The sequence below is a fragment of the Arachis hypogaea genome, chromosome 19 (genome assembly GCF_003086295.3).
Source record: "Arachis hypogaea cultivar Tifrunner chromosome 19, arahy.Tifrunner.gnm2.J5K5, whole genome shotgun sequence".
Taxonomy (NCBI): Eukaryota; Viridiplantae; Streptophyta; class Magnoliopsida; order Fabales; family Fabaceae; genus Arachis; species Arachis hypogaea.
In genome coordinates, this window is record NC_092054.1 from 105350597 (window position 1) to 105357937 (window position 7341).

Below are 7341 nucleotides of genomic sequence, written 5' to 3' on the forward strand. Positions count from 1 at the left end.
TTGATTGCTCCATCCTTTTCTTAGTGATGGGCTTATCCTCATCAATGAGGATGTCTTCCTCTATGTAAATTCCAGCTGAATTACAGAGGTGACAAATGAGATGAGGGAAGGCTAACCTTGCCAAAGTAGAGGACTTGTCCGCTACCTTATAGAGTTCTTGGGATATAACTTCATGAACTTCTACTTCCTCCCTAATCATGATGCTATGTATCATGATAGCCCGGTCTATAGTAACTTCAGACCGGTTGCTAGTGGGAATAATTGAGCGTTGGATGAACTCCAACCATCCCCTAGCCACGGGCTTGAGGTCATGCCTTCTTAGTTAAACCAGCTTCCCTCTTGAATCTCTCTTCCATTGAGCATCCTCTTCACAGATGTCTATGAGGACTTGGTCTAACCTTTGATCAAAGTTGACCCTTCTAGTGTAGGGGTGTGCATCTCCTTGCATCATGGGCAAGTTGAATGCCAACCTTACATTCTCTGGATTAAAATCTAAGCATTTCCCCCAAACCATTGTAAGCCAATTCTTTGGGTCCGGGTTCACACTTTGATCATGGTTCTTGGTGATCCATGCATTGGCATAGAACTCTTGAACCATTAAGATTCTGACTTGTTGAATGAAGTTAGTGAGAACTTCTCAACCTCTTCTTCGAATCTCATGTCGGATTTCTAGATATTCACCCTTTTTGAGTTTGAAAGGGACCTCGGGGATCACCTTCTTCTTGGCTACAACTTCATAGAAGTGGTCTTGGTGCAACCTTGAGATGAATCTCTCCATCTCCCATGACTCGGAGGTGGAAGCTTTTGCCTACCATTTCCTTTTTCTAGAGGTTTCTCCGGCCTTAGGTGCCATAAATGGTTATGCAAAAACAAAAAGCAACACTTTTACCACACCAAACATAGAAGGTTTGCTCGTCCTCGAGCAAAAGAAGAAAGAAGAGAGTAGAAGAAGAAGAAATAGAGGAGATGGAGGAGGCTTAGTGTTTCGGCCAAGGGGGAGAAGTAGTGGGTATGTTGTGTGAAAATGAAAGAGTGAAGATGGGTTTATATAGGAGTGGAGAGGGGGGTATGGTTCCCATTATGGGTGGTTTGTGTGGGAAAGTAGTTTGAATTTGAATGATGAGGTAGGTGGGGTTTTATGAAGGATGGATGTGAGTGGTGAAGAGATTGGTGGGATTTGATAGGTGAGGGGTTTTTTGGGGAAGAGGTATTGAGGTGATTGGTGAATGGGTGAAGAAGAGAGAGAGAGGTGGGGTAGATGGGGATCCTGTGGGATCCACAGATCCTGAGGTATCAAGGATATCTCATCCCTGCACCAAGGGGCGTGCAAAAATGCCCCTTTCTGCCAATCGTGGCGTTAAACGACAGGCTGCTGCCCATTTTTGGCGTTTAACGCCAGCTTCTTGCCCATTCCTGGCGTTAAACGCCAGTCTGGTGCCCATTTCTGCCGTTAAACGCCCAGAATGGTGCCAGACTGGGCGTTTAACGCCCATTCTGCTACCCTTACTGGCGTTTAAACGCCAGTAAGTTTCTCCTCTAGGGTGTTCTATATTTCATTCTATTTTTTAGTCTGTTTTTGCTTTTTTAATTGTTTTTGTAACTTCACATGATCATCAACCTACAGAAAACATAAAATAACAAAAGAAAATAGAAATTTAACATAGATAATTAAAGATTGGGTTGCCTCCCAACAAGCACTTCTTTAATGTCTATAGCTTGACAGTGGGCTCTCATGGAGCCTCACAAACGTTCAGAGCAATGTTGGAACCTTCCAACACTAAACTTAGAGTTTGAATGTGGGGGTTCAACACCAAACTTAAAGTTTGGTTGTGGCCTCCCAACACCAAACTTAGAGTTTGACTGTGGGGGCTCTGTCTGACTCTGTATTGAGAGAAACTCTTCATGCTTCCTCTCCATGGTTACAAAGGGATATCCTTGAGCTTTAAACACAAGTGAGACTTCATTCACTTGAATGATCAATTCTCCTCTGTCAACATCAATTACAGCTTTTGCTGTGGCTAGGAAGGGTCTGCCAAGGATGATGGATTCATCCACACACTCTCCAGTCTCTAGGATTATGAAATCAGCAGGGATGTAGTGGTCTTCAACCTTTACCAAGACATCCTCAACAAGTCCATAAGCCTGTTTCTTTGAATTGTCTGCCATCTCCAGTGAGATTCTTGCAGCTTGTACCTCAATGATCCCTAGCTTCTCCATTACAGAGAGAGGCATGAGGTTTATACTTGACCCTAGGTCACACAGAGCCTTCTCAAAGGTCATGGTGCCTATGGTACAAGGTATTGAGAACTTCCCAGGATCTTGTCTCTTTAGAGGTAATTTCTTCCTAGTCAAGTCATCCAGTTCTTTAGTGAGCAATGGAGGTTCATTCTCCCAAGTCTCATTACCAAATAACTTGGCGTTTAGCTTCATGATTGCTCCAAGGTACTTAGCAACTTGCTCTTCAGTAACATCTTCATCCTCTTCAGAGGAAGAATACTCATCAGAGCTCATGAGTGGCAGGAGTAAATTCAATGGAATCTCTATGGTCTCTGTGTGAGCCTCAGATTCCCATGGTTTCTCATCAGAGAATTCCATGGAGGCCAGTGGATGTCCATTGAGGTCTTCCTCAGTGGAGATCACTGCCTCTTCCTCCTCTCCAGGTTCGGCCATGTGAGACGTGTTTATGGCCTTACACTCTCTCTTTGGATTCTCTTCTGTATTGCTTGGGAGAGTACTAGGAGGGAGTTCAGTAACTTTCTTACTCAGCTGACCCACTTGTGCCTCCAAGTTTCTAATGGAGGACCTTGTTTCAGTTATGAAACTTTGAGTGGTTTTAATTAGATCAGAGACTGTGGTTGCTAAGTCAGAGTGGCTCTGCTTAGAATCCTCTGTCTGTTGCTGAGAAGATGATGGAAAAGGCTTGCTATTGCTAAACCTGTTTCTTCCACCATTATTGTTATTGAAGCCTTGTTGAGGCCTCTGTTGGTCCTTCCATGAGAGATTTGGATGATTTCTCCATGAAGTATTATGGATGTTTCTATAAGAATCTCCCATGTAATTCACCTCTTCCATTGCTGGGTTCTCAGGATCATAAGCTTCTTCTTCAGGGGAAGCTTCCTTAGTACTTCCTGGTGCAGCTTGCATTCCAGACAGACTTTGAGAAATCATATTGACTTGCTGAGTCAATATTTTATTCTGAGCCAGTATGGCATTCAGAGTATCAATCTCAAGAACTCCTTTCTTCTGATTTGTCCCATTATTCACAGGGTTCCTTTCAGAAGTGTACATGAATTGGTTATTTGCAACCATCTCAATGAGTTTCTGAGCTTCTGCAGGCGTCTTCTTCAAATGAAGAGATCCTCCAGCAGAGCTGTCCAATGACATCTTGGACAGTTCAGACAAACCATCATAGAAGATACCTATGATGCTCCATTCTGAAAGCATGTGAGAAGGACACCTTCTGATCAATTGCTTGTATCTTTTCCAAGCTTCATAGAGGGATTCTCCTTCCTTCTGTCTGAAGGTTTGGACTTCCACTCTAAGCTTGCTTAATTTTTGAGGTGGAAAGAACTTTGCCAAGAAGGCATTGACTAGCTTTTCCCAAGAGTTTAGGCTTTCTTTGGGTTGTGAATCCAACCATGTCCTAGCTCTGTCTCTTACAGCAAAAGGGAAGAGCATAAGTCTGTAGACTTCAGGGTCAACCCCATTGGTCTTGATAGTGTCACAGATTTGCAAGAATTCAGCTAAGAACTGATGAGGATCTTCCAATAGAAGTCCATGAAACTTGCAATTCTGTTGCATTAGAGAAACTAATTGAAGCTTAAGCTCAAAGTTGTTTGCTCCAATGGCAGGGATTGAGATGCTTCTCCCATAAAAGTCGGGAGTAGGTGCAGTAAAGTCACCAAGCACCTTCCTTGCATTGTTGGCATTGTTGTTTTCGGCTGCCATGGCTTCTTCCTCCTTGAAGAGCTCTGTTAGGCCCTCTAGAGAGAGTTGTGCTTTAGCTTCTCTTAGCTTTTTCTTCAAGGTCCTTTCAGGTTCAGGATCAGCTTTAACAAGGATGCCTTTGTCTTTGCTCCTGCTCATATGAAAGAGAAGAGAACGAGAAAGTATAGAATCCTCTATGTTACAGTATAGAGATTCCTTGAAGTGTCAGAGGAAAAGAAGAATAGAAGGAGAAGGTAGAAAAAGAAGAATTTAAACTTATCAAGAGGGATAGAATTTGAATTGTTGATGGTGGAGGAGTGTTAGTCCTTAAATAGAAGGATGTGAGAAGAGGGGAAGAATTTTCGAAATTAAAGTAAAAGATTTTGAAATAATTAAAAGAAATTTTGAAAATTTGATTGATGATTTTCGAAAATTAAAATTGGGAAAGAAATTAAGTGATTTTTGAAAAAGATTTTGAACTTAGAAATCAAAAAGATATGATTGAAAATTAATTTTTGAAAAAGATGAGATTGAAAAGATATGATTGAGAAGATATGATTGAAAATCAATTTTTAAAAAGAAGGTTTTAAAATTAAAGTTGATTACTTGGCTAATAAGAAATTAGAAGATATGATTCTAGAATTTAAAATTTGATCCTTCCTTAATAGGCAAGTAACAACTTGAAAATTTTGAATTAAATTACTAATTGTAGCAAGGATTTTCAAAAATAGTAAAAAAAATATAAAAAATGGAAAGAAATTGATTTTGAAGAGATATGATTGAAAATATATGATTTGAAAAAGATTTGATTTTTAAAAATTATGAAGATTTGAAAAAAATTTGGATTAAAAACAAATTCTTCCCTATAGTGTCATCCTGGCGTTAAACGCCTAGAATGGCATCCATTCTGGCATTTAACGCCCAAAATGCTACCTTTTTGGGCGTTAAACGCCCAGCCAGGTACCCTGGCTGACGTTTAAACGCCAGTTTTCCTTCTTCACTGAGCGTTTTGAGCGCCCAGCTTTTTCTGTTTAATTTCTCTGCTGAATGTTCTGAATCTTCAATTCTCTATATTATTGACTTGAAAAGACACAATTTTGAAAATATTTTTGGATTTTTAATGATGAGAAACAATAAAAAATGCAACTAAGATGAAATAAACAATGCATGCAAGACACCAAACTTAGAAGTTTGTATACTAAGGACTATAACAATTTGAAAATGCATGTAAGAAACAACAAAACACACAAAACAAGAGAATTTAAAGATCAGAGCTAGGAAATCATCAAGAACAACTTGAAGATCAATGAAGAACATATTACATATATTCGAAAAAATGCAAGAAGAAGAAAGACATGCAATTGACACCAAACTTAAAAATTAGACACTAGACTCAAACAAGAGACATAAAAATATTTTTGATTTTATGATTTTATAAATTTTTTTTTGATTTTTTGAAAATTATATGGAAAAGAGAATAAAGAGATTCAAAACTTTTAATAAGAATTCCAGGAATCATGCAATGTTAGTCTAAAGCTTCAGTCTAAAAAGATTAGACATGGCTAGCCAAGCTTCAGCAGGACATTACATTCAGCAGCTAAATTGATAAGAATCAATCAGCTTTTGTGATGATAAGAACATCACCTTGAAACTCTAGAATTCATTCTTAAAAATTCTGAAAAATAAAAAGAAAAGTACCTAATCTAAGAAACAAGATGAACCGTCAGTTGTCCAAACTCGAACATTACCAGGCAATGGCGCCAAAAACTTGGTGCACGAAATTGTGATCATCAACAATGGTGCCAAAGACTTGGAGCTCTCAAACGTGAATCACACTTTGTCACAATTCCGCACAACTAACCAGCAAGTGCATTGGGTCATCCAAGTAATACCTTACGTGAGTAAGGGTCGATCCCACGGAGACTGTCGGCTTGAAGCAAGCTATGGTCATCTTGTAAATCTCAGTCAGACATATTTAAATGGTTATGGAGAATTGATAATTAAAGATAAATAAAACCTAAAATAAAGATAGAGATAGAGATACTTATATAATTCATTGGTAAGAATTTCAGATAAGCGTATGAAGATGCTTTGTTCCTCCTGAACCTCTGCTTTCCTATTGCCTTCTTCCAATCATTCATACTCCTTTCCATGGCAAGCTTTATGTTGGGCATCACCATTGTCAATAGATACTTCCCATCCTCTCAGTGAAAATGTTCTACACACGCTGTCACCACACGGCTAATCATCTGTCGGTCCTCGATCATGTTGGAATAGGATCCATTGATCCTTTTGCGTCTGTCACACGCCCAACACTCGCGAGTTTGAAGCTCGTCACAGTCATCCCTTCCAAGATCCTACTCAGAATACCACAGACAAGGTTTAGACGTTCTGGATCTCAGGAATGGCCGCCAATAATTCTAGCCTATACCACGAAGGTTCTAATCTTAGATTAGAAACCCAAGAGATACACATTCAAGCTTGTTTGCATGTAGAACGGAAGTGGTTGTCAGGCACACGTTCATAGGTGAGAATGGTGATGAGTGTCACATAATCATCACATTCATCATGTTCTTGGGTGCAAATGAATATCTTGGAGAAGAAATAGACTTGAGTTGAATAGAAAAACAATAGTACTTTGCATTAATTCATGAAGAACAGCAGAGCTCCACACCTTAATCTATGGTGTGTAGAAACTCCACCGTTGAAAAAACATAAGAACAAGGTCTAGGCATGTCCGTGAGGCCAGCCCCAAACGTGAAAAGGTCTATCAAAGTCTTTTTGTAAAAGTATCTTTGTAAAAGTCTGAAAATACAATAGCAAAAGGTCCTATTTATAGAAAACCAGTAGCCTAGGGTTAGAGAAATAGGTAATTAATGCAGAAATCTTTTTCCGGGCCCACTTGGTGTGTGCTTGGGCTGAGCATTGAAGCTTTCATGTGTAGAGACTTTTCTTGGAGTTAAACGCCAGCTTTTGTGCCAGTTTGGGTGTTTAACTCCAGCTTTTGTGCCAGTTCTGGCGTTTTGACGCCAGAATTCTTAAGCTTACTTGGAACACCAGTTTGGGCCATCAAATCTTGGGCAAAGTATGGAGTATGATATATTGCTGGAAACCCCAGGATGTCTACTTTCCAACGCAATTGAGAGCGTGCCAATTGGGCTTCTGTAGCTCCAGAAAATCCACTTCGAGTGCAAAGAGGTCAGAATCCAACAGCATCTGCAGTCCTTTTTCAGCCTCTGAATCAGCTTTTTGCTCAGGTCCCTCAATTTCAGCCAGAAAATACCTGAAATCACAGAAAAACACACAAACTCATAGTAAAGTCCAGAAATGTAATTTTTATTTAAAAACTAATAAAAACGTAATAAAAACTAACTAAACTATACTAAAAACATACTAAAAACAATGCCAAAAAGC

At 39.5% G+C, this 7341-nt stretch overlaps 1 non-coding gene across 1 annotated transcript; it reads left to right on the top strand.

Annotated features, from left to right (window-relative positions):
* Positions 1 to 3438: 3438 nt before the first annotated feature.
* On the top strand, positions 3439 to 3546 carry LOC112781063 (small nucleolar RNA R71). The gene has a single exon (XR_003191860.1). It is a non-coding gene; the product is annotated as a small nucleolar RNA R71 (small nucleolar RNA).
* Positions 3547 to 7341: the final 3795 nt, after the last annotated feature.